Genomic DNA, 24,710 nt, shown 5'->3' on the forward strand with positions numbered 1-24,710 from the left:
CTCTCGAACAGTTTTGTATCTCACTGGGAGTCAAAAACGTCAGATTGCGTTAGTGTTGACAGCGAATGAAAATGCATTAAAAATGAAAATTATTTACCACCAGCAGATAAGTGTTCTCATGCTAGAGCTTGATAATACATAATGAAAACTTAAGTGCCAGGCCAGGATTCCAACCCATTCACGCGCATTATGTGGAGATGTTGAGGAATCTACAGTTTCGAACAAACAACAAATAGTAGTCGAGCTGTATTGTCACGAAGGGATCAAATTCGTCGTGGAGGGCGGTCTGAGTTGCATTGCAAGTTCAGAACCAATTTCATCGACATACAGAAGCTCAAATAAAAGATGGCATAAGTGTCCTGTGTTTCATCACTAGAAATAAATAACTAGTATAAGAAAGGTTACTGGTGATAGAGTTCCTTCATTTCGCCACTCCTGACTTTATTGTGGTTCAACCTAACGTCTACTTGTTAGAGAAGGAATATCATGTTTAATGTGAAAATCATACCTCAATGCCATTATGCCTTCTTCACTTGGTGTAGCCAGAAGACAATAGAATCTGTCTCTTCCTATTAAAAATCATCGGGAGAAGTTGGAACCGAACCCAGACCATCAGCAAAACATCCTATCATCAATCCAACAGACCACCAAATCCACTTCTCTGTGACTCATTTTTCTATCGTAACGCCATTGCGCCACACTGGATGAGAATTCTCACACACTGGCGCCCTGTAGTAATTTGCGGCCTGTTCAGTAAATTCATTTACTTGGTAGACCGAATCACCATGAACTAACTGCCTCGGCTACCCAGTCCATACATTTGACTCTATTTTGTAATCACCAAAATAAAATCACATAACTGCCACCTTCACAGAACAGCCAACAGTGTAGGATGCAGAAATTTAAATAGGAAGTGTTCCTTTCCACTTGAGCTACTCTATTGCGCTATCTGTTTGTTGAAAACATCGTGCAGTGCAAAAGAAAAGCTGTAACTGTCTGTCTCTCAGAAGTCTAGATCCGGCCATACGAATTATCTCACAGCACTGTGGAATGCCTAAGTTCTGGAGGAACTGTTATTGACTTCTGGAGCTCCTATCCGTACGTGATAGGTAGTTGCGCAATGGTAAGCGTCGCGCACCGTAGATAAGACGTCTCGAGTTCTATCACATTCGCTGCTACATTTGTTAAAACGCAATTCTGCTGTCTGTTGAAGTTACCAATTTAATGGAACTTTGAACCTAATTCCCTTCACTTCTCAACCCAAAATAGGCCCCTGTGGAAAAAGGGCTAACTTCTGCGACATTTTGTTCTTTTCAGGTTTAATAGACGGCCAGGCAGCAGATGCATCTCGAAACTTTTGTATTATCTATGGGGTGAGCGCATCGTGCCAAAATAGAAAAGTATTTTCTACATTAGCTGTCGTCTGGTAGTGGCATTTTATTCTTCTTCAAACCTCGTTTGACAGCTTTGCCTCAGAACAAGTTTTCTACATGGATGTAATCAATTAACTGCATGTGCATTGTCAGACTGTTATAGATAGCATCAGAGAATTCGCATATATCGTTGATAACTAATTTCTCTCTCATGTTTAGTATGGGTTTAACAACATCAAAAGAAACCTTACGAAAATTGTGCACTGTATTATAAGAAATGAAATAAAACTACCCACGATAACCTTACGACGAAACTCTGTTTTAATAAAACTGAGTATCTGTACACAAGAGTGCCTCTATCGGCACGAATTAGTAAACTACCACTCACTTAGAATTCGATTGGGTCTGTGTTCAATTGGTATGCTGTGTCATACTCAACAGGTATGCAAATGTGAATTTCACACATAAAGTTATGTATTCCTGGAAACCAAAAATTTGCTAGTCAGCAGCGGAATGAGGCATCACCTGTTGTGCAGCATTGTAAGTTTTTCGCCACTGCACTATGAGCTGAAAGTATTTTCTTCCGATTTCCTTATCGATGTTTGATCTGACTGCTTGTAGCTCTTTCACAGAAGGGATAAAAATGTTACAATCCGCGAGACTGGGACCTCGAACCATAACAGACTCTTCTTCACAGCTCAACATGTCACCACACAGCTAGTAAAGAGGCATGTGTTGTGCCTTCCTCTTACAAGGGCAATAGCGGCTAGATCTTGTAAACCGCTGTTTAAAGGACGAGATTAGTTGCGATTTCCACGTGCAACGACTTTTCTGGGCTGAAAACCGTAAATGTTCAATTTTTTATTACACCACAAGCGATAATAACTCAGATTATTCAATGGGAATGACAGGTAAAATCAAGTGAACTTTGAGGCTTAATTCCGTGCATACCAGGAAGTAACTCGTCGATCACAGAGTTGCCAAACATACCTTGCCTTGTTGCCAAATCTCAGTTACAGTACCAGCAGGAAGAAGACGATCCGATTTGATCCTACAGCGGACTGGGAAGCGACCGTAGCTGGCGTCTCCAAGTCGCGGCTGCTACGGCCTGGAATACGTAATGCGTCTGATTCGCATTTCTGTAACTAGCTTTAGGGACTGGAGCGTAGTTACTAATAATATTCAGAACTGACTGCAAACTAAGCATCAAAAATCAGTAACTCTCATAGTTGTTTTTATATTTCTTTCGTAAGTGTACTCAAAACTAAGAACTCCTTCACAGAAATTTTCGTGCCTCACTGATAGTCGAGCACAACAAACAAATAAAAAATAAAAAAAATAACGTGTGTGTGTGTGTGTGTGTGTGTGTGTGTGTGTGTGTGTGTGACAGAGAGAGAGAGCGAGAGAGAGAGAGAGAGAGAGAGAGAGAGAAATCAAAAAGAATGAGAGACAGAGAGAGAAATAAAAAAGAATGAGAGAGAGTAAACAATTGTTGTAAAGAAATTAAATCATGGTATGTAAAGAAATCTTTCATTAAAATAACACGTTCCACATCATTACGAAATGTATTCATGATCTATGGAACAAGAATTAGTCGTAATCTAATCTAATCATATCATATTGATACTTGATTGAATTAGAGACGTTGAAAATTTGGTGCTGGACTGTGATTCGAATTCGTATCTCCTCTTTCAAGGATCTGAATCGCTCGGAATAGTATAGTTCAATCATTTCGCTCCTTTTCCCAAGACTGCAATCTTCTCTAGGTCTCCTCCAAAGGTAAGTATGTGGGTCCGAATACTAATCCAATACAAAAATATTCATAATATCATTTCTAGCCCTATCACGTGCTTACCGGCCTGCCAGTGAAAATTAACGTTCATTTTTAATGTCTGTTTATGTGTTGCCAACAATCGCATTAGGTGCCGTTATTTCTGGTCAAACACGCACACATCTTATTGTTGGTGAGTAAGCAGCTGATACTTAAGCTATATTCGTTGATGCACGGTAGGTGTGCAGTTCGATTGTCGCTTAGGCACAAAAGTTTGTATCCTTATTTTAGATTCAAGCACCTAGCAGTTGGTAAGAGAAACCTATACGTAACATTTGCTTTTACTTAGTTAACAATCGGATTATGTGTTGGGTTCGTATCTCCGTCACAGAACTCCACATCATGCACTTCATCTTCAAATGCATGCACACTTTGTTACTTCAGAATGGAGGTATATCAGACATCTTTCGTGGTTAGTTAACAGGGACGAAGGGTCTTGATAGGAGTCCCGGTTTATTACAAAAATTGTCGTCTTTTATTGTCAAGTTTAGATTTGGTTACTGGAATTGGAAAAAGTTTCGGTAATTCATGACTCTTCATTGCTATTTCTCAGTATGATACGATTAGATTCGATTACGAATAATTCTTCTTCTATAGATCATGAATACATTTCGTAATGATGTGGAACGTGTTATTTTAATGAAAGATTTCTTTACATACCATAATTCAATTTCTTTACTATAATTTTTTACTCTCTCTCTCTCTCTCTCTCTCTCTCTCTCTGTCTCACAAACACACACACACACACACACACACACACACACACACACACACGCGCACATTATTTTTTTATTTTTATTTGTTTGTTGTGCTCGACTATCAGTGAGGCACGAAAATTTCTGTGAAGGAGTTCTTAGTTTTGAGTACACTTACGAAAGAAATATAAAAACAACTATGAGAGTTCTGATTTATGATGCTTAGTTTGCAGTCAATTCTAAGTATTATTAGCAACTACACTCCAGTTCCTAAACCTAGTTACAGAAATGCGAATCAGACGCATTACGTATTCCAGGCCGTAGCAGCCGCGACTTGGAGTCGCCAGCTACGGTCACTTCCCAGTCCGCTGTAGGATCAAATCGGATCGTCTTCTTCCTGCTGGTACTGTAACTGAGATTTGGCAACAAGGCAAGGTATGTTTGGCAACACTGTGATCGACGAGTTACTTCCTGGTGTGCACGGAAATGAGCCTCAAACTTCACTTGATTTTACCTGTCATTTCCATTGAATAATCTGAGTTATTATCGCTTGAGGTGTAATAAAAGATTGAACAGAAATGTCGTTGCACGTGGAAATCGCAACTAATCTCGTCCTTTAAGTAGCGGTATACGAGTTCTAGTAACCATTGGCCTCGTTAGACAAAGCTGAGACACATACCTCTTCCCAAGTTCTTTGGTAACGTGCTGACCTGTGAAAAAGCGTCCATTATGGTTCGCAGTTCCAGTCTCACTAACTGTAACTTTTTTATCCCTTCTGTGGAAGAGCTTCAAGCAGTCAGGTAAAACATCGATAAGGAAATCGCAAGAAAATACTTTCAGCTAATAGTGCAATGGTGAAAAACTTAAAATGCTGCATAACAGGTAACGCCTCTTTCCGCTGCTGGCAAGCAAATTTTGGGTTCTAGGAATATGTAACTTTATCTATAAGATGCCACATTTGTATACTCCTTGAGTTTGTCACAGCATACCAATTAAACACAGACCCAATCTAAATGAGTAGTATTTTACTAATTCGTGTCCATAGAGGCACGCGTGTGTACATATACTCAGTTTTATTAAAACGGACTCTCGTCGTAAGGTTATCGTGGGTAGTTTTATTTCATTTCTTATGATACAGTACACAATTTTCGTAAGTTTTCCTTTAGAGTTGTTAAAACAATAATACACTTGAGAGAGATATTAATCATCAAGGAAATATGTGAATTCTCTTATGTTATCTATAACAGTCTGACAATGCACATGCAGTTTATTGATTACATCATGTAGAAAACTTGTTCTAAGTTAAAGCTGTCAAACAAGGTTTGAAGAAGAATAAAATGCCACTACTACACGACAGCTAATGTAGAAAATACTTTTCTGACCTATTTTGTCACGTTGCGCTCTCCCCATACATAATACAGAAGTTTCGAGATGCATCTGCCGCCTGGCTGTCTATTAAACCTGAAAAGAACAAAATGTCACAGAAGTTAGCTCTTTTTTGACATGCAACAATTTTGGCTTTAGAAGTGAAGGGAATTATGTTCAAAGTTCCATTAGATTGATAACTTTAGCAGACAGGAGAATTGCGTTTTAAAGAACGTAGCAGTGAATGTACTCGAACTCGCGACATCTTATCTACAGTGCGCGACACTCACCATGAACTCAACAATCCCTCCAGAACTTCTGCATTCCACTGCGCTGTGAGAAAATGCATATGGCTGGGTCTAGACGTCTGAGAGACAAAGAGTTACAGCTTTTCTTTTGCACTGCACGACGTTTTCAACAAACAGATAGCGCAATAGAGTAGCTCAAGTGGAAAGGAACACTTCCTATTTAAATTTCTGCATCCTACACTGTTGGCTGTTCTGTGAAGGTGGCAGTTATGTGATTTTATTTTGGTGATTACAAAATAGAGTCAAATGTATGGACTGGGTAGCCGAGGCAGATAGTTCATGGTGATTCGGTCTACCAAGTAAATGAATTTACTGAACATGCCGCAAATTACTACAGGGCGCCAGTGTGTGTGAATTCTCATCCAGTGTGGCGCAATGGCGTTACGATAGAAAAATGAGTCACAGAGAAGTGGATTTGGTGGTCTGTTGGACTGATGATAGGTTCATATACTTACGGTCTGGGTTCGATTCCAACTCCTGTCAATGATTTTATATAGGAAGAGACAGATTCCTTTCTCTTCTGGCTGCACCAAGTGAAGAAGATATAATGGCACTGTGGTCTGAAATCAAATTAAAAATGATATTCCTGCTCTACCAAATAGACGTTAGTTTAAACCACAATAAAGTCTGGATGGGCGACATGTAGAAACTCTATCACAAGTAACCTTTCTTATACCAGTTATTTATTTCTAGTGACGAAACAAACGCTATATAGGGTCACAGGACACTTATTCCATCTTTTATTTGAGCTTCTGTATGTTGATAAAATTGCTTCTGAACTGGGAATGCAACTCAGACAGCCCTTAACACGGAATTTGATCCCTTCGTGACAATACAGCTTGGCTGCAATTTGTTGTTTGTTGAAAACTGCAGATTCCTTAACATCTCCACATTTTGCGCGTGAATGGGTTCGAATCCTGGTCCGGCACTAAAGATTTAATTATGTATTATCAAGCTCTAGGTTGAGAACGTGGATAATAATTTTTATGTTTAATGTACTTTCATTCGTTGTCAACGCTAACGATATTTGACGCTTTTGACTCCCAGTGAGACACAGAACTATTTGAGAGATCACTGTAAGTTCAAGCATGTTATTCAGAGCTCTTGGTGGAGAAAAATTCGGTAGCTGACGTCTCTTTGTGTGTAGTCAACAACGATATGTGTGGCGCTCTATTCCCAGTCAACACTGAACTCTTCGCCATATTATTTCTAGTTCAAACTTGCTCATATGTCGCTGCTGTTGCAATAAACCCACATTTAACGTTCGTTTTATCTAGAATATAACAGCGATAGGTGCCGGGTTGGAGTCCTGGGAAGGAAAAAATTAATGTTTCGTCTCGTCATTTCAGTTAAAACATCTAGCTACTGCCGAGAAAATCCTATATGTCACAGCTGATTGTGCTTCGATATCAATCCGATTAGGTTCTTGGTTCGAATCCCTGTTAAACACAAAGCTTTACCTCACGGCATTTCAAGTAAGTTACTTGTGAAGAAGCAATATTTAAGATCTCTCGTAGTTCGTTAACAGGGACAGTAGATGCTGGGTAGGAATTCGCATCCGTTAAAAATGTCTGCGTTATGTAATTTAAAGTTGATGTTTGTTAACTGATACTGTCTAAAATCGAGGTATATCACTCTGTGTATGCCTAATCAGGAATGACAGTTTCTGTAAGTCACGAAATCTTTGCTTAGTCTGCATGACCTGGGTTTGAATCCATACGCAGAACGAGACGGTTCATCGTGTCATTTGAAGTTCATACATATTCTCAACTAGTTGCTCGTGAATAACTTAAATTATTAATGTCATTTTGTGTTAAATAATAAGTACGGTATGTTACTTCCAAGAGTAACTCGTGAATACGAGGGAACTTACTACGTGCATTACCTATCTGACGTAATAATGAGAGTGGTAAAGTTTCAGGTATGTCATTTATTGTAATAAATGTGAGCTTACAAGGCTTAAGGGCAGTCTTATCTGTGATAAGGTGTTCCCTGATATTTGTAGTATCGTGGTATTACTTTACATCTTGAGTTATTGCGATACAGAGCAGTGTTTTCTAGTGGTGACTTGTTGGAACCATTTTCAATAGTCAAACGACTGTACCAAGGAGCGATTAGAGGACCTGCTAGATAGCTACGTTATGCCGGTTGCATGCGAAGCAGTCGAAATGCAATTCAGGTCGTTCGGATACTTTTGAGCACGACTGTACGTAATGTATGACTATGTGGAATATCTGAAGCACTGAAACTACCGTCTTAACTTTTATCTATTTTTTTATTAATCCAGTCTCGAAATATTTCGAATTCACAGACTAGAACTCTATAACTACACATTTTTAATGTTACTGTCATACTAAGAAACGTTCCTTTTTAACTTTTATGCCCAACATATGACATAGACTAACTATCCTGAAACTGAGTATATCACAACCATAAATGTTCCGTATGAATTAACACTGATTGTACTGACTTCTCTGCCAAATTGGGTGATTTTAGTTACTATAACACATTCCATACTAAGCTGACCACAGGACCAGATTCAAATATATGAACGAGCATTCGACTGAAGTCTGTGCCTACTATAACGATGACCTTGTATACGTTAGGATCATGACTACATGTTGCAACAGAACAAAAAGGCCAAACAAGCACAAAAAATACCTAAGTGCAAGATTACTACAAGCGACTGATGCATGAATTACGTGAATGGAGATGCAGACCCGACTGGTTGCGGTAAAACTTCCAGCTTGGTACAAGCAGTTTAGCGATTTGCGTTTCAAATTTACTACTTATTATATAAAATAGCTTCCAAATTACACTAACGAGGCTGAGTGGGCCTAGTTTCAGACATTTCTAGCACCTAAATATGTGAGGCGGGCACTAGTAACTGGACATGGACCACTGTCAGAGAGGCTACCCAAAGGTATACATCCTCAGCCACTTTAGAGTGATCTTTGGTCGATATTCCGCACCATTATCAGTTATAATTTTAGACATAATCCTATATCTGCATCTACATCATACTCCTAAAGTCACGTAACGGTGTGTGACCTAGGGTACTTTTGGTACTGCTAAGTGAACCCCTTTCAATGTTCCACTCGCGAGCGGCGCCAAGAAGAATGAACCGGTAGGTCACTGTGTTCGCTCTGGTTCCTCAAATTTTCTCACCGTGGTCATTTTGCGAGATGTATGTGGGAGGAAGTAATACGTTGTCCGACTCTTGCCAGAAAGTGTTCTCGTGAAATTTCAATAGTAAACGTCTCCGTGACGCACAATGCCTCTCTTGCAACGTCTGCCATTGGAGTTTGTTGGGCATCTCCGGAACGCTCTCGTGCGAACTAAACGATCCCATGAAGAAACGCGCCGCTCTTCGTTATATTTTCTGTGCGTCTTCCATTAGTCCTCCCTTGTCCTCGTACGGAACCCAGACACATGAATAATGTTCAAGAATCTATCAAACAAGAGCCTAGTAGGCCACTTCCTTCGTAAATGAGTTAATTTCATGAGATTCTTCTTATAAATCTCAGTCTGCCATCTGCTTTTCCTAATATTTGTTCTCAGTTGTTGTTCTAATTAAGGTCGCTCTGAATAGTTACTCCTAGATATTTTACGTAAATACTGTTTTCAGCAATTTGTGATCAATAGTGTAATACTGCAGTAGTGGATTTCTTTTATATGTTTGCGCCACGTACTACATTTATTGACCTTCAACGGCCAAAGGCTGCATCATTCCTCAATACTTTTCAGGGCATTCTGCAAATCGATACTGTCTACTGGCATTGTTACTTTCTTATAGACAATCATATCATATGCGAAGAATGTTAAAGAGGTTCCGACGCTTTCTACTAGATCATTTATATACATGGTTGACAATAAGGGCCCTATCACACTTCCTTGGTGTACGACGGAAACGTTTACATCTGTCGATTTTGTTCCGCTAAGTGTGACATCGACATGCGAGGAACTCTTCAATCCAGTCGAAACTCCCGTCTGATACTCGGTAAGCTCGTATTTTTTCTCTAAACTGCAGTGCACGACAGTGTCAAATCCCTTGCTGAAGCCAAGGGACGCGAGCTCAGCCTAACATCTCTTGTCTACAGCGCTATGGATCTCGCGTACGGTCAGAGGGAGCTGGGTTTCACAAGATCCTAGTTTGCGGATTCCGTGGTGATTTTTGCTGAAGAGATTTTCGTTCTCAAGGAGCGTCAAAATTCTTCAGCAAGAAACGTGTTTCATAATTGTACAACAGATTGACGTCAACAATATTGGTCTATGATTACTTGCATCTGTCCTGCGGCCTTTCTCGTAAACCGGAATGACGTTCGTTTGCTGCTAAAAGAGGAGCAAGTTCTTTCACATAATCTTTGTAGAATCTTATAGGTTCCTCATTTGGTCCTGACGCCTTGCCGCTACTGAGCGACTGTAGTTGCTTTTCTATTCTGTGATGAACTATCTCAATATATGCCATTTGGACGTTCTCACGATGACTAAAAGGAGGGACCGTGTTACGATCTTTCGTGGTGAAACAATTTCGGAAGACCGAATACAATATTTCGGTCTTCTGTCTGTCATCTTTCGTTTTGGTGCCAGTATGGCCATCGAGTGAATGAACAGAGGATTTCGAACCGCTTACGGATTTTACGCAAGACCAAAACCTCTTAGGGTTCTTACTCATATCGTTTGGCAAAATGTTACCTTTCAAAGTCACAGAATTCCTCTCTCATTGCTCTCCTTACTCTCATTTTCGCTTTGTTTCCCCTGTTGTTTATCAGCTAGGTTTCGACTTCTCTTTAATCTGTGATGCAGCTCTCTTTGTATACGAAGTAGTTTTCTAACACGACTATTAAAGTGAGGGGAGTTTTTCCCGTCCGTTAGGACCATAGTCGGAACATATTTGTCTAAGGCATACTGAACGATGCTTTTCAATATTTTCAATTTTTGCGCCACTGCTTCGTCCTCAATGCTTAATATTTGATGCTGACTTCCGAGATACTCTGTAATTTGAATCCGGTCACCCTTGCAAAGCGAAAAAATTTTCCTACATTTCTTAGCATTCCTTGCAGATGCGATCACAGCCTTATGATCGTTGATACTTTCCTCTCAGTTAACTGATGCCAATTTTCGGACAACATATTCAGAATAACATGAATCTCTGGCTCCGGTATCAGTTTTGCTGGCATGACTCTCCCAATCTATTTCTGGCAAGATTGCAGAAAAATTACTGATGATATTCTCTCTCTGAAGCGCGCTACTACTGTAGCTCCCGACCCAGGCGGTCTGTAAAAACAGTCGATTACGCTTTTTGATTGATCTTTCATGCTTAACTTCAGTCAGATTAATTCACAGCCCGAATCGCTGCATCGTATCGAATTCCTTGCTGCAATAAATACTCCCCCGCTATTGGTGACTAACGATAATTTTCCAATCTGAACCTGAGATTTCGTTGTCGTTTACTTCCGGTTTGAACTAACTTTTGTTCCTAATACCATTCGGGTGTTGTAACCATCAATACGCGATACTAATTCTGGGATCTTACCTTGGATGCTCAAGCAGTTTACTAATACCATATTGAAATTCTCTGCAGCTCGTTAGCAAGGAGTAGAATTCTCTGAGAACATTATGCCTATAACTTCGATATTTGCTAGTAATTCGTCTCTGATCCCCGTAAAAAAAAACCTATTTGCACGGCACGTGTTCTCCGCTACTCTTGTAGCAGCTTCATGCATGAAGTGCACGCCTAACTTATTAAGGGCAACCCGGCAATTCTCCCCCGAAAGTATAGGTTGAGAAATTCGCATGTGATACCGTTGCAGTGTCGTTTGAGCCTCTGCTCCAAAGAAAGGGACAATGGTTCACCGATATGCGATGCTACAAATAGTCAGTTTAGCCTGCACCCCACGAGCAGTGCTAGCTATCTTCCCCAAATCAGCCATCTGCCGAAAAGAACTGAGAATGGTATCAGAAACCAAGTAGCAGGCGTCATTCGTCCTGACGTGTGCCACTAGCTGCAGCTGGTTCCACCCAATGCGCTCGATGGCCGTCGGCACGGCCTCTTCCAGGTCACGGTCGAGGCTCGGCCGGCAAATATACAGAATGCTCACTCTTTCCCGCCTGCATAATTCAGTATTGGCTGCGCTCCGTCATATTGAATTTGTATTTAGATCAAGGGCCATATAGACGTCTGTATGCATCTCTTCCCGCACCAGTCTTTCTCTTCTTACCTTCATGATTCCTACGCCAGATAATCGCTGCTGGCAGCAGAATGGTCACTCAGTCTTCCTTCCGTAGTGTCTTTCTAGATTTACTCAACATAGTTTTGTTGAAATAATGTTGCCATTAAAGGATACGCAACTAATATGAGTACTGAGAATTCGTATCCCGTATTTGGCTGTAGAAGTTATTATTATGCTTTTGCACTTTAGGCTTTGTGCCTCTGACAAGCATAAATTATTGGTGCTACATCGAGGAACAGGTATAAGTTACTAGTAGGGGTACCGCCGTAAGTTATAAGTGAAAAGCCGCCTTGCTGTGACACGCCACAAATTATTTATGTTGCACAATGCCATAAAGCCGAAAATGCTCAGTAAAATGGAACTTCTACGTGGAACATGGAGTCGTTTCAAAGTCACTATTCTTCCAAAGATTCCCTTTTAACGTTCTCGAGCTTGTTGCGTGTCAGCCCTGTATGGCTTAAAACTATCATATGACCGTACCCAGCTCTATGATACGTGAAAAACAAATTCCGTGTGCAGTACACCTTAAAACTCGCATCCGTAACTGTATTCATATGAAATAAGTGGAGTGTTTCCTCCTAACATGAGTCCATTACAGACCAGAATACTGCCACCACAGTATTTGCAGTTCCAGATGCACGCCAGATGAAGAGCCGTTGAGTATTATTATCCACTATTAAACTCTACTAGTCCGTGACCAAAAATTGTACCACTGTTCTTTGAACCACCCACAGCGGACAAAAATTCGAGCCACGTAGTGCCTTTGGATTAGAGGAGTTAACCTTGCGATCGCGAGGCACACAAAACAACTTCTCAAAGCCAGCGATACCAAATCTGGAGAGAGATGTATTATAATGGGCATGCAGCTCCCTCCCCCCCCCCCCCCCCCTCCAACCACCTCAGCCCTCCACCCTAGCGAGTCTATTTTGAGCGCGTCTTTTGCCACATCAAGGAAGATAACGGCTGAGGTTCTGGCATGCAGCAGTACCGGCATGCGGTACTAAAGTTGAATGTTTCCTCTATCCTAGTTTCTTGTCCTTACGCTGATTGCGGCTGGCACCTGATCTTCCAATTATCTGTCCATGTGGAGTATCGTCCATCTATGTCCGGAAATCATCTTCACCACCCTACTTATCTACAACTACAATGCTGTGATTAACGCACACATGTCCACCTCCGTAGTGTAGCGGTAGCGTTACCCAGAAGGCCCGGGTTCGAATCCCGGCAGGGGACTGGGTGTTGTGTGTCCTTCATCATCAGTGACTCGCAAGTCCCCGATGTGGCGTCACCTAAATAGGAGGTGCAATACGGCGGCCGAACTCCCCCGAATGGGGCCTCTCGGCCAACAATACCATGCGATCATTTCCATTTTTCCAAAATGCACAAATCAAGCAGCCAGAACCATTGTACTAAGAATGCATTTCAGGTTGGAATTTGTTTGATGCTCGTATATTTAAACTAAGAAAGTTGTTACACTGAGCGCGAAATCCACCTTGTTTTGTTGGTGAACCACAGTGGCATTCATTTCAAGTGAGTAAGTAAAACAATGGAAAATCCTTAAATAAAGATGGTCTGAGCGGTATCTGAACGCTGCAGATTCCAAATGAAGGTATTAAAATTAAATGAAGTTCCGGACAGCTATTTTGAAAAACATTTGAATCACGAGTTCTTAAGATGTGAATAAGCCTCTTCATGGTTACATAAATATTTTTGGAGTGAGGCACCAAACGTTAAGTAGCTGTAAGGTTTGTGGGGTATGTGCCCCGGGTTCTGCAGAACAGTACCTTTGTGCAGAGATGTACCTCGTGGATTGACTTATCTCAAAGGCATTATAACAGATGATTTTGTTAATGGCGTGTTTGAAAATCTGTCCAGAAAGAACCGTGTCCATATCATCAACAAATACGTTTTTGGTTTAGGCATCCTTGCTGTTCTGGTTAAAAGTAGACTGCAACTGACCTTTCAATCTATTTTATGACGCCTAACATTTCTTCCCCCTTGAGATGGATATTTCTGTATCAAATATAGGTGTTTGTTCATATGAAATCCTTCGAATGTATTCCTGCCATTTCTTTCTGTACTCTTTTTTCTTTGTCCGATTCATGAATTTGTAACCAGCTACAGGTCTTAGGAGTCTCATCCTGCTACTCAAATCCACCTCCGGTGAATGGCAGTTAGAGTCCAAGTCTCTGACCCACACATTGGAACAGGTACTGCCATCACATAAAATTTTAGTAAGTCTCTTTCTTTACTTTTTTAAGGAGAGTGCGATTTATAGTTTCTTCCAATTGTTCGAATTTTTGCCGTTTGGTTTTTTAATAATTGCATGTAATATTCGAGATTACACATCCCAGATATTTAAAAGTGTTTACTTGTTAGAGGGGTTTCTCATCAACTAACAATGCGCTCATTGCTTCGCTGGCATAGACTGTATGGTCTGCAAAGATTTCTTTTCCTTCATTCGAGTTTTTATATTATTCAAGAATTGCAGCATCATCTAAATTTTTCACACTAACTAAAGGTTCAAGGAGCATGGTCGTTTTCCACAGTGCTTGTCACCAAAAAGCGATTCTGGTAGCTGGAGAAGAAGAACTTTATTAATCCTGTCTTTTGAGTTGTTGTAGTGATATTTCAATAAAAACTTTCGTTCCTTAACACCTATTTCTCTAGAAGTAAAATACCAATTTTCCTAGGTTTACCTTTAAACAAGTGGAATATGCACATCAAACAATGTTTTGAATCACCCCGATTTCCAGAACTCCTGAAGATAGACGTTGACTATGGATATTGTATCACAGACACAGTCCCTTTGACTCTTCAGAGATGTTACTAAAACCGCGCAAAATGTAAACAACCATGCATTAGCAGCGGCTATACATGGAAGAGGTCCGACAGCCGATCAGTCCCAGTCATTCCACCAGGAAGAAGGTACGCGGCTCGTGTTGTCTGTAGTTCAACCATGACTAGACGCTCAATAACGCGGTTCGATCGCGTCCGCATTGTTAGTTTGTGCCAGGAAAGGCTCTCAACAAGGGAAGTGTCCAGGTGTCTCTGAATGAATCAAAGCGATGTTGTTCGGACATGGAGGAGATATAGAAAGATAGGAACTGTCGGTGACATGTCTCGCTAAGGCCGCCCAAGGGCTACTACTGCAGTGGATGACCGCTACCTACGGATTATAGTTCGGAGGAACCCTGACAGCAACGCCACAATTTTGAATAATGCTTTTCGTGTAACCACAGAACGTCGTGTTATGAATCAAACTGTGCGCAATAGGCTGCACGATGCGCAACTTCACTCCCGACGCCCATAGCGAGGTCCATGTTTGCAACCACAGCAACATGCAGCGCGGTACAGATGAACCCAAGAACATGCCGAATGGACCGCTTGGGATTGGCATCACGTTGTCTCCACCGATGAGTGTTGCATATGCCTTCAAAAAATGGTTCAAATGGCTCTGAGCACTATGGGACTTAACTTCTGAGGTTATCATTCCTCTAGAACTTAGAACTACTTAAACCTAACTAACCTAAGGACATCACACACATCCATGCCCGAGGCAGGACTCGAACCTGCGACCGTAGCGGTCGCGCGGTTCCAGACTGTAGCGCCTAGAACCGCTCGGCCACTCCGGCCGGCATATGCCTTCAATCAGACAGTCTATGGAGACGTGTTTGGAGGAAATCCGGTCAGGCTGAAGGCCTGAGACACACTGTCCAGCGAGTGGAGCAAGGTGGTTGGTTCCCCGCACTTTTGCGGTGGCAGTTTGTGGGGCCGACGTACGCCGCTGGTGGTCATGGAAGGCGCCGTAACAGCTGTGCGTTACGTGAATGCCATCCTCCCACAGATAGTGCAATCTTATCGGCAGTATACTGGCGAGTCATTCGTACCATGGACGATAATTCACGCCCCAATCGTGCACATCTTGTTAATGACTTTCTTCAGGATAATAATATTGCTCGACTTGAGTTGGCCTGCATGTTATCCAGGCATGAACCCATCGAACATGCCTGGGACAGATTAAAAAAGGCTGTTTATGGACGACGTGACCCACTAACCACTCTGAGGGACCTACGCCGAATCGCCGTTGAGGAGTGGGACAATCTGGACCAACAATGCCTTGATGAACTTGTGGATAGTGTGCCACGACGAATTCAGGAATGCATCAATGCCAGAGGACGTACTACTTGATATTAGAGGTACCGATGTGTACAGCAATCTGAACCACCATCTCTGAAGGTCTCCCTGTATGGTGGTACGACATGCTATGGTTGGTTTTCATGAGCAATAAAAAGGGCGAAAATGATTTTTATGTTGATTTATATTCCAATTTTCTGTACAGGTTCCGGAACTCTCGGAACCGAACTGATCCAAAACTATTTTGATGTGTGTATAACGAAATACTTCCATACAAAATTTTCATCCCCTATTTCACCCCGTTTACGGGTTTAATTTCCAAGAAATACTGAAGCACGTATTTTTTTTTGGTTGTTGCTGTAAATGAAAAGCCAAATACCAATATTCATATACGTAGCTTGGAAAATGCGTTAGTAGTACTTTAATAATGTTTAATTTTCATAATAAAGCTTCGCTCACTATTTTACCTCCTCAGAAGTTGAATTTCCAGGAAAGCAGAAACCAGTATCTTTTTCGTCCTGACCGAAATCCAAATACCAATTTTCATGGTTCTAGATTCAAAATTTCCTTAATAGGACGTATGTTGAAAACACATTTCACCGTCTACGCCATCGCCTCAGAGGCGGAATTTCAAGCAGTCCCTCACTAAAGAATGACTATAGTATAAGAACAACAACACCTGCAAATTTCAAGTTTCTATCCTTAGTAGATCACGCTGAGCGATAGTAAGTCGGTGAATCCGTCAGCCCCTGTTTCATCTTCTTATAGGTTGAATTCCCAAACACGTTGAAAGATTTAATTTCTTATTTGCAACCGAGAAGGTAAGTAGCAGTTTTCATAGATGTAGCTTTAACACTTCTTTAGTAGTTTGTAGTGATCCATACCATTCATGGAAGGGTATGTATCATGTACGTCAAATACAGAGCTCAGTGTAAAGATATGCGTGATAGCAATTAGTTTATAAACATCGGGCCACACACCGTGAGAAAGTGTTACACAACAGGTGTAGAATCTGCTTGCCGGAGAACATTTGTAATTTCAGTGGAACGAGGAGGAATGAAGGAGCTCTTGTAGCATGGAAGATCAGCGGCACCAAGGAAGATGAATGTGACGTATATGAGCGAGTGTTGTTATGCACTATTCACAAAGAGAATGTTAACGACAAGTCTTTGAGACAGAATGTTAGATGGTTCCCCTGTAACCTTTTGTGACAGTTTGTGATAATGTACAGTGTTAAGTGGAACCAGTCTACACTTCATGTAGAGAAGCAGTGTTTTGGTTCAAATGGCTCTGAGCACGATGGAACTTATCATCTGAGGTCAGCAGTCCCCTAGTACTTAGAACTACTTAAACCTAACTAACCTAAGGACATCACACACATCCACGCCCGAGGCAGGATTCAAACCTGCGACCGTAGCGGTCGCGTCGTTCCAAACTGAAGCTCCTAGAACTGATGCGCCACAACAGCCGGCTGCTGTGTTTTGTTTTATAGTCACTTTACTTACAGAAATTTGCACGGAAGAACGAAGTTCGATGCCGATGAAGAACAGGACACGGCATAGCGTGACCCTGTGGTAAGCCACTAGAGTTGCAAGGCTGAATATCTACACCAGTCAAATGAAGGAGTGTTAACGCAGTGGTGTTAGATGTAGCTGCAAGGAATAGTGGATGTAGAACAGACGTTGCTCAAGCAGTCAAAACGTCGCCACACTAGCTAAGTAAAGTAGTCATCAGACACAAAGAATCAGTCCAAGTACTTTAACAATGAATTATTTTCAAAAAGCTTTCGCCAAATATTTCGCGCCCAAAAGGGTTATATTTCCAAAAACGATGAAACACGTATTTCTTTATTTCTGACTGAGAAACCAAGTAGCAGTTGTCGTAGTTCTAGCTTAGAGATTGCTTAATAGTGACATATTTTCAAAAATCCTTTCATCCCCTACTTCATCTCTCACAGTTCACATCGTTCTTTGTCACTGTCAAGCTGCTGTTCGTTTTATTTGGGGAACGACGGTTTATGTGGTACCGGCAAGAAGCATCTTCTTATCTATTATGTACAGGATGATTCTACATTCGATTATGTCTTTTCCTTTTAAAAGTTATTCAAATCACAGGATTTCGGTGTATCCAGCCTTGTCGGATTTTAAACCATTAGCTGTTTGTACTTTCCCACACTGGTCGAATTTAACGTAGAGATGAAGACTTATCGAAGGAAGGAAGGGTTTTTTAAATTGATTTTAAACTTTCTACTTCAGGTCTGCTGTAACTAAATTTCGCTTAAAACTAAATACTACACTGGGTTATGTCATCATGTACAGCTCAATGCAAGTACATTCGAGACAGCTGAAGTTTGAAATAAATCATATGGATTTAAGGCATGTTTTCTCTTTATGCATGTGACTTAAAGGGAAAATAATGTGTTCATTATCCTCCTACACACACATACACAGACACACACACACACACACACACACACACACACACACACACACACACACACATATATATATATATATATATATATATATATATATGTGTGTGTGTGTGTGTGTGTGTGTGTGTGTGTGTGTGTGTGTGTGTGTGTGTGTGAGAGAGAGAGAGAGTGAGTGTGTTTCAGTTTTGCAATTTTGGTAAAGTGCCAAATTTCCTTGCAGTACGTTTCTGTGCTTAAATAAATATTTTGTAATTATTAAAGATTTTATGCTGGGTAACGAGACCTCACTACTACCAAGCAACTTTTGCTTTTGCTTTACTTGCCATAAATATTTGATTTAAAGGGCACAGTAACGCTTACCTTCCCTCTTTCTTTAAACTAGAACTCGCACCAAGGCTTTAGCAGTAAGCGTTACATCACAATTTCAGAAAGTGAAATGTTTCTTTTTTTTTTTTTCAAGGGCTCCGCCTCGAGAGAAGCAGTTTTTTTTTCTTCTGTTACACAGAATTTGTTTCGCTGAACTTTCAGCGTTTTCAGTGGGCTTTTATTTTCTTTCTATTAAACAACAGGAAATATTCTCTTTCCTACTTGTTCATATACAAATTAGAGTTTTTTCCTATTGTATAATAGAAAGAAAGTAATAGCGCACTGATGGTGCTGAAACTCAGGGAAACATGTCTGGGCAATAGAAGAAAAGTAAAATCTGTGTTCGGCTTAGGGCAGACCCCATATACAAATTTATCACGGAGATTATGCTTTCTTCTCCTTTATCGCCGTACAAGAAAACTGTGATACATAGTATTAACATACCGAAACACATTTATCTGAATGTCAAAACGAGTTATGTGTCTTTTCCCTTCTAAGTTTCGTTTAACAAGCAGTTGCTCATGTATGAAATGGGACCTCGGAGTGAAAATATATTTTCCAACGAAATATGGTATATTTCACAGCTACAGTATTATAACTGGCGCAGTTTATATTTCATTTCAATTCAAACAGCAAGAAACTAAACATGCTTATAAACTACGTAAAACAAAGTAATCTGTAAGCCATGCTGTCGCTGTGGAGAAATGAATTCGTAGTGTGGCAGGTATTATAGTCATCCATCGCCCTGACGAGAACTTATCAGCCACCCCTAAATTAATTAAGCACGAAATTTTCTTCTGGAGATTAATTCACTCCACGATGAGCGAGTAACGAAGTAGTTCCATGCCTCTGCTGATAACCTAATTTAACTTCGTGTCCTGATCTGCTGAGGCGTCTTATTTCAAAGTCCAGAACTGGCCGTCTTCCAATACTGCAGATGGGCCTGTGGCTCTTGAAGGCTTCTATTCATTTAGTATAGCGCTAGTGTCAGGGCTGTCCAAGCTATAAAAATGTAATGTAACAGTCCAAGGGTACACGAATAGGGAAGAACTTACATCAATAGAAAATATATGTATAAAAGCTACGTTTTGCTTCCTTGAGGCCACGATATGAAAAGTGACAACTAATGTCAAGCTTTCACACTGGATCTCACAAACACAAATTTTCGAGGAAAGAAAGTGAATTCTCAGTTGAAGTGGTGTGAACAGCCAAAGATGATTGCAAACAAAGTGTCATCAGCATGTTGTGCGCTTAGTGCTGTCATCATTGAGTAACAGCCAATGCCTTTTAGTTAGATACTCTTCAATTTCAGTTCTTAGCTATTGAATTCTTGTCTGGGAGACAACTGCACAAAATATGAACACAGCATTCAAGCTGCAGAAAGAAGCTATATGAACAGTAACCAAAAATAGGAGTGGAGCTCATTGTAAAGATGTGTTCGAAACACTGGAGATTTTAACTACATCATTTGTATACATTTATTAGAGAATTATACTCGTCAAAAATAACATTAGGAATTGCTGCACAAACAGCTCTCTCCATGACCATGGAACAAGAGCTAGACAGAATTTACGTTTACCAAGAAAGCATAAACATAAAATTCAAAACAGCATTTTCTACCAAGCAATAAAACTGCACAATAAATTAGTGAAGAAGTTTACAGAATTTACTGAAACAAACATAAAAAACATTTAAAACACCTGTTAAGCAATACACTACATACAGTGAAGGATTGCTTAGATAACACAGAACAGGGCTTTGTTAAAAAATATAATACATATAAACTATAGTAAATACGATAAGAAAACATACAGTATTTCAGATAACACTTTCCAGTTTCACACCACGTTTCTTCCTTCTTACTAGGAAAATTTACTCCCACAATTGTATAATGAGTAATACTAACACTTATTCCTCCTTCTGATCTCAACATCTCACTCGTTACAGAGGGATGCTAAATCAGGCTAGTAAAGGGGAAGTTGCGCTACACAAAATATAAACCTGACTATGTCGCTATGGTCCTGACATCAGCTGAGAGTCCTGACATCAGCTAATAGTTTGTGTATTGTTACGTTATCAAACAATGTGTGTGGTGTGTGTAGTGTGCAGTGGCCGTGAGTGTGACATGAATGAACAGTGTAGCACTAGGCTTTTACATAATTAAATTATTTTACTAGAGACCATTGTACACTAGAAAGAGGTCTACTAAGGTATCACTGTTTTAAACAGGTTGGCCATGTATTTTGGAGGGTGGAGGCTCTAATACTGATCTGACCCGCTTGATTTAGGTTTTCCAAGATATTTCTGAAGTACAGGGTGTCCCAAAAAAAATAGCCTGATTTTAAATAGAATTATTAATTAGGAAGAAGGGCTTAACAGCAACAAATTGCATACTAAATTACTCATAAAAGACAGAAGTTTATAAAAAATCCATCATAAATGTTCAATATGTCCTCCACTGGCTGCACGAACGACATCTAGCCAATAGCCGAATTCATCCTAAACAGAGCGTATGGTGTCTTCTGTCACTGAAGCTACAGCAGTTGATATTCTGGTTTTTAGTTCATCAGTGTCACGAGGTAAAGGAGGAACGTCAACACATTGTTTAACATATACCTACCGGAAGAAATCACGTGGTGTTAAGTCAGGGGACGTACGAGGCCAAGAGTGTAAAGCCTGCTCTCGCGGTCCGGTATGCTCTATCCAACGTTGAGGCACGTTGACATTGAGAAAACTGTGCACGTTGTTGTGCTAGTGTGATGATGAACAACCTTGCTGATAGATGAAATTATCAGAGACAAGTTGTGGGAATAATCAGTTCCATAGAATTTCAAGATATGATTGTCCTGTTACGGTTTCTACCTCAAAAAAGTAGGGTCCATAAACCTTTTTTTTTTTTGAAACAGCACAAAAAATATTCACTTTTGGTGAATCACGCTCGTGTTCAATTGTTTCATGACGACTTTCAAGCGCACATATACGCACATTATGACGGTGAACCTTACCGCTAGTAAGGAAAGTTGCCTCACCGCCGAATATCAACCGTGACATAAAAGTATCATCTTCCATGTCCTCTAGAATAGCACTGCTAAAGTCCACTGGCTTCACTTTGTCAAGATCTCGAAGAGCTTGTACCAGCTGTAATGGGTATGGTTTGAGGGCTAAACGACGTGTGTTGACACGCCACACTGTCATGCACCATAACGCAAGTTCTCGGCTAGCACGATGTGTAGACTTGCGGGGGCTCCGCCCAAATGCTCGTCGTGTTAGTTCCACTGCTTGATCAGGAATGTGAGGCCGACTAGGACTTTTGCCTTTACAGAGGCACCCTGTTTCTTCCAACTATTTATACTACAGTTGAATGTTCTTCGGTGATGTTGATTTAGCACGAAATCGAATATGAAACGCCCGCTGAACTGCGATCACTGATTGAGTACGTCTAAATTCAATAACACAACATGCCTTGTGTTGCGCGGACGCCATATTGCGAGAGACTGGCTGCACGCTGCAGCGACATCTAGCGGATATTTTCTGAACCTTTAGACCATGTCGATTACATCTTGCGCTGCTTCAATTACCTGGTGACAGTTGTCTCAATATTATTACAAGTTGAAATCGGGTTATTCTTTTCGGGACACCCTGTACTTCAGGCAGATTCCTGCTTGGTTCGCACTATAAGACTACGGCTGAGCACTTGTCCCACACGTCTGACTGAGTCTCTTAAGTATGTAAATGTCTGTGTATGTGAATGACTTCCTTTGTCGTTGTAAAATTGTAATACGAATACTTATTCAGTTTTCTTCTAAGTGTAATATACATTTGAATGGAGCTAGCACTACTGCTACAAAAACAAAGCGTTCCATGACAGTTTGTCTAAACTACCAACTCTATCATAAAATGTGTGTTTTTCTCTGCCTAGGCTTAAATAGCGAGTTATTAATATGATTTCATTTCAAAATGGTGTCAAGACTGCTAACTTGGTGGAAATGTTCGTAAATGTTAAATTGTGCACTTCACTAAATGAAAAATTGGAGTATCCTATGATCACATCATCGCTGAGTTAGTACTGGAATCGGTCAATTCTTGTAAATAATTATATGTAACACTTTTTAGTGACATGAAACGATCACATAGACTCAGTCTTAGATAAAGCAGGTAACAGACTGCAGTTCATCTGTAGGATACTAGCGAAATGAGACCCGTTTACAAACCAGATGCCTTACAAAACATTTGTGCAGCCCATACTTGAAATTGCTCAAATGTGTGGAACCCATATCAGAAATACCAACATAGGATATTGACAGAAAAAAAAGAAAAGCAGGGCGAGTGATGACAGGATTGTTTGATCCATGGGAGAGATTCAGAAAGATGCTGAAACAACGCAACTCGCAAGCAGCCGAAGGGAGATGCGAACCATCCCGAGAAAATCTACTTTCAAATCTTAAAAAAAGAAAAAAAAACTTTAAGTGATGAATCTAGATGTAGCCTACACTACAGCTCCCTACACATCCTCCCCGTAGGGATGGCGGAGACAACATTAGACTAATTTCAGCGCCCACAGAGGCGTTTTAGTATTTTTCCTTCTCGCACGCCATACATGTATGGGACGTCAAGAAGCCCTAATAACTTCTACAATGAGAAGTACCCTTTGCCATGCACTTCCCAATGATTCGCAGAGTATGGATGTAGTTTACGATTTATAAGGTATTGCGATAAAATCTGGACAAACATGTAGAGCAAACTAATTCTTGATAGTGAAGTAACTTCCTTGAATTTATTAGAGAATTCAAGTTGTAGAGTCAGCTGCAGTAGAGGTAAGCTGCGTAACCGTGAGTCGTAATCCGATGACGGTATGAAACTGACAACACGTACCACCACGAATTCAAATCCGGGTCCTGTCGCTTAGTTTCGACATGTTTTCCAAGTAGCCGCCACGATTTCTTCTTCGCCAAAACAATTTCGATGTCGAGTCCCATATCTCACTGTGTACACAATTCATTCGATAAGGACCTTAATATTTACGGAAGAGATATCTGAGCGCGAAGGAAAAACTCAAAAAATGGTTCAAATGGCCCTGAGGACTATGGGACTTAGCTTCTGAGGTCATCAGTCCCCTCGAACTACTTAAACTTAACTAACCTAAGGACATCACACACATCCATGCCAGAGGCAGGAGTCGAACCTGCGACCGTAACGCTCGCGTGGTTCCAAACTGTAGCGCCTAGAACCGCTCGGCCACACCGGCCGGCGAAAACCTCAAAATAACCATACAAATCTAAATAATTAGTACCTACCATGGCGTCCGTGAAGAGCGATCTGTTAGACAAGCTGTCGTATTCTTTTTCTACGACTCAAGCTACTACGGTTGGGAACACCACGTAGTTTTGTTCTTTTCCTTTGTCTAGGTCTTAGTTGACATTTTTAGAATCATACCCTTCACTAATTTCAGTAATTAATTTGTGACTTCCTTATTACCAGCACCGTTAGCTCTTCTCGACGTACACCCGTATCTCTCTCTTCCTCTAGCTTACACATCCAGCTTCCCCAATTCCACACTCCCTCCTCGTCTCTTCATGCACCTGTGTGCATCTGTGTGTGTGTGTGTGTCTGTGTGTGTGTGTGTGTGTGTGTGTGTGTGTGTGTATGCACCGGTGTTTGCGTGCACTTCACATGCCATCCTCCCTCAAATCCTCCCATGAACGTAGGCGTGCGATTACAAGCTCTCTCTCTCTCTCTCTCTCTCTCTCTCTCTCTCCCCTTCTCTCTCTGTCTCTCTTTCTCCATTCTCTCTCTCTCTCTCTCTGTCACACACACACATAGACACGGATAGGAGCTATTCTTGGTAGTGAAACTGCAAAAACCTGCATTAGCATCCTGTTTGCAGCCTAATGGGGCCCGACGTGAAGTGCAATATATCATGAATCCTTCTTGGAAGAGTGTTATAAATACTGTGGTGTCAAGAGGAGAT

At 40.8% G+C, this 24,710-nt stretch overlaps 1 protein-coding gene across 1 annotated transcript in view; it reads right to left on the bottom strand.

Annotated features, from left to right (window-relative positions):
• Positions 1-24,710, bottom strand: part of LOC124613644 (beta-3 adrenergic receptor-like) — a 130,816-nt gene that overhangs the window by 33,118 nt on the left and 72,988 nt on the right. The gene's annotated exons all lie outside the window — the stretch shown is intronic.

Source organism: Schistocerca americana, chromosome 4 (assembly GCF_021461395.2).
Source record: "Schistocerca americana isolate TAMUIC-IGC-003095 chromosome 4, iqSchAmer2.1, whole genome shotgun sequence".
Lineage (NCBI taxonomy): Eukaryota > Metazoa > Arthropoda > Insecta > Orthoptera > Acrididae > Schistocerca > Schistocerca americana.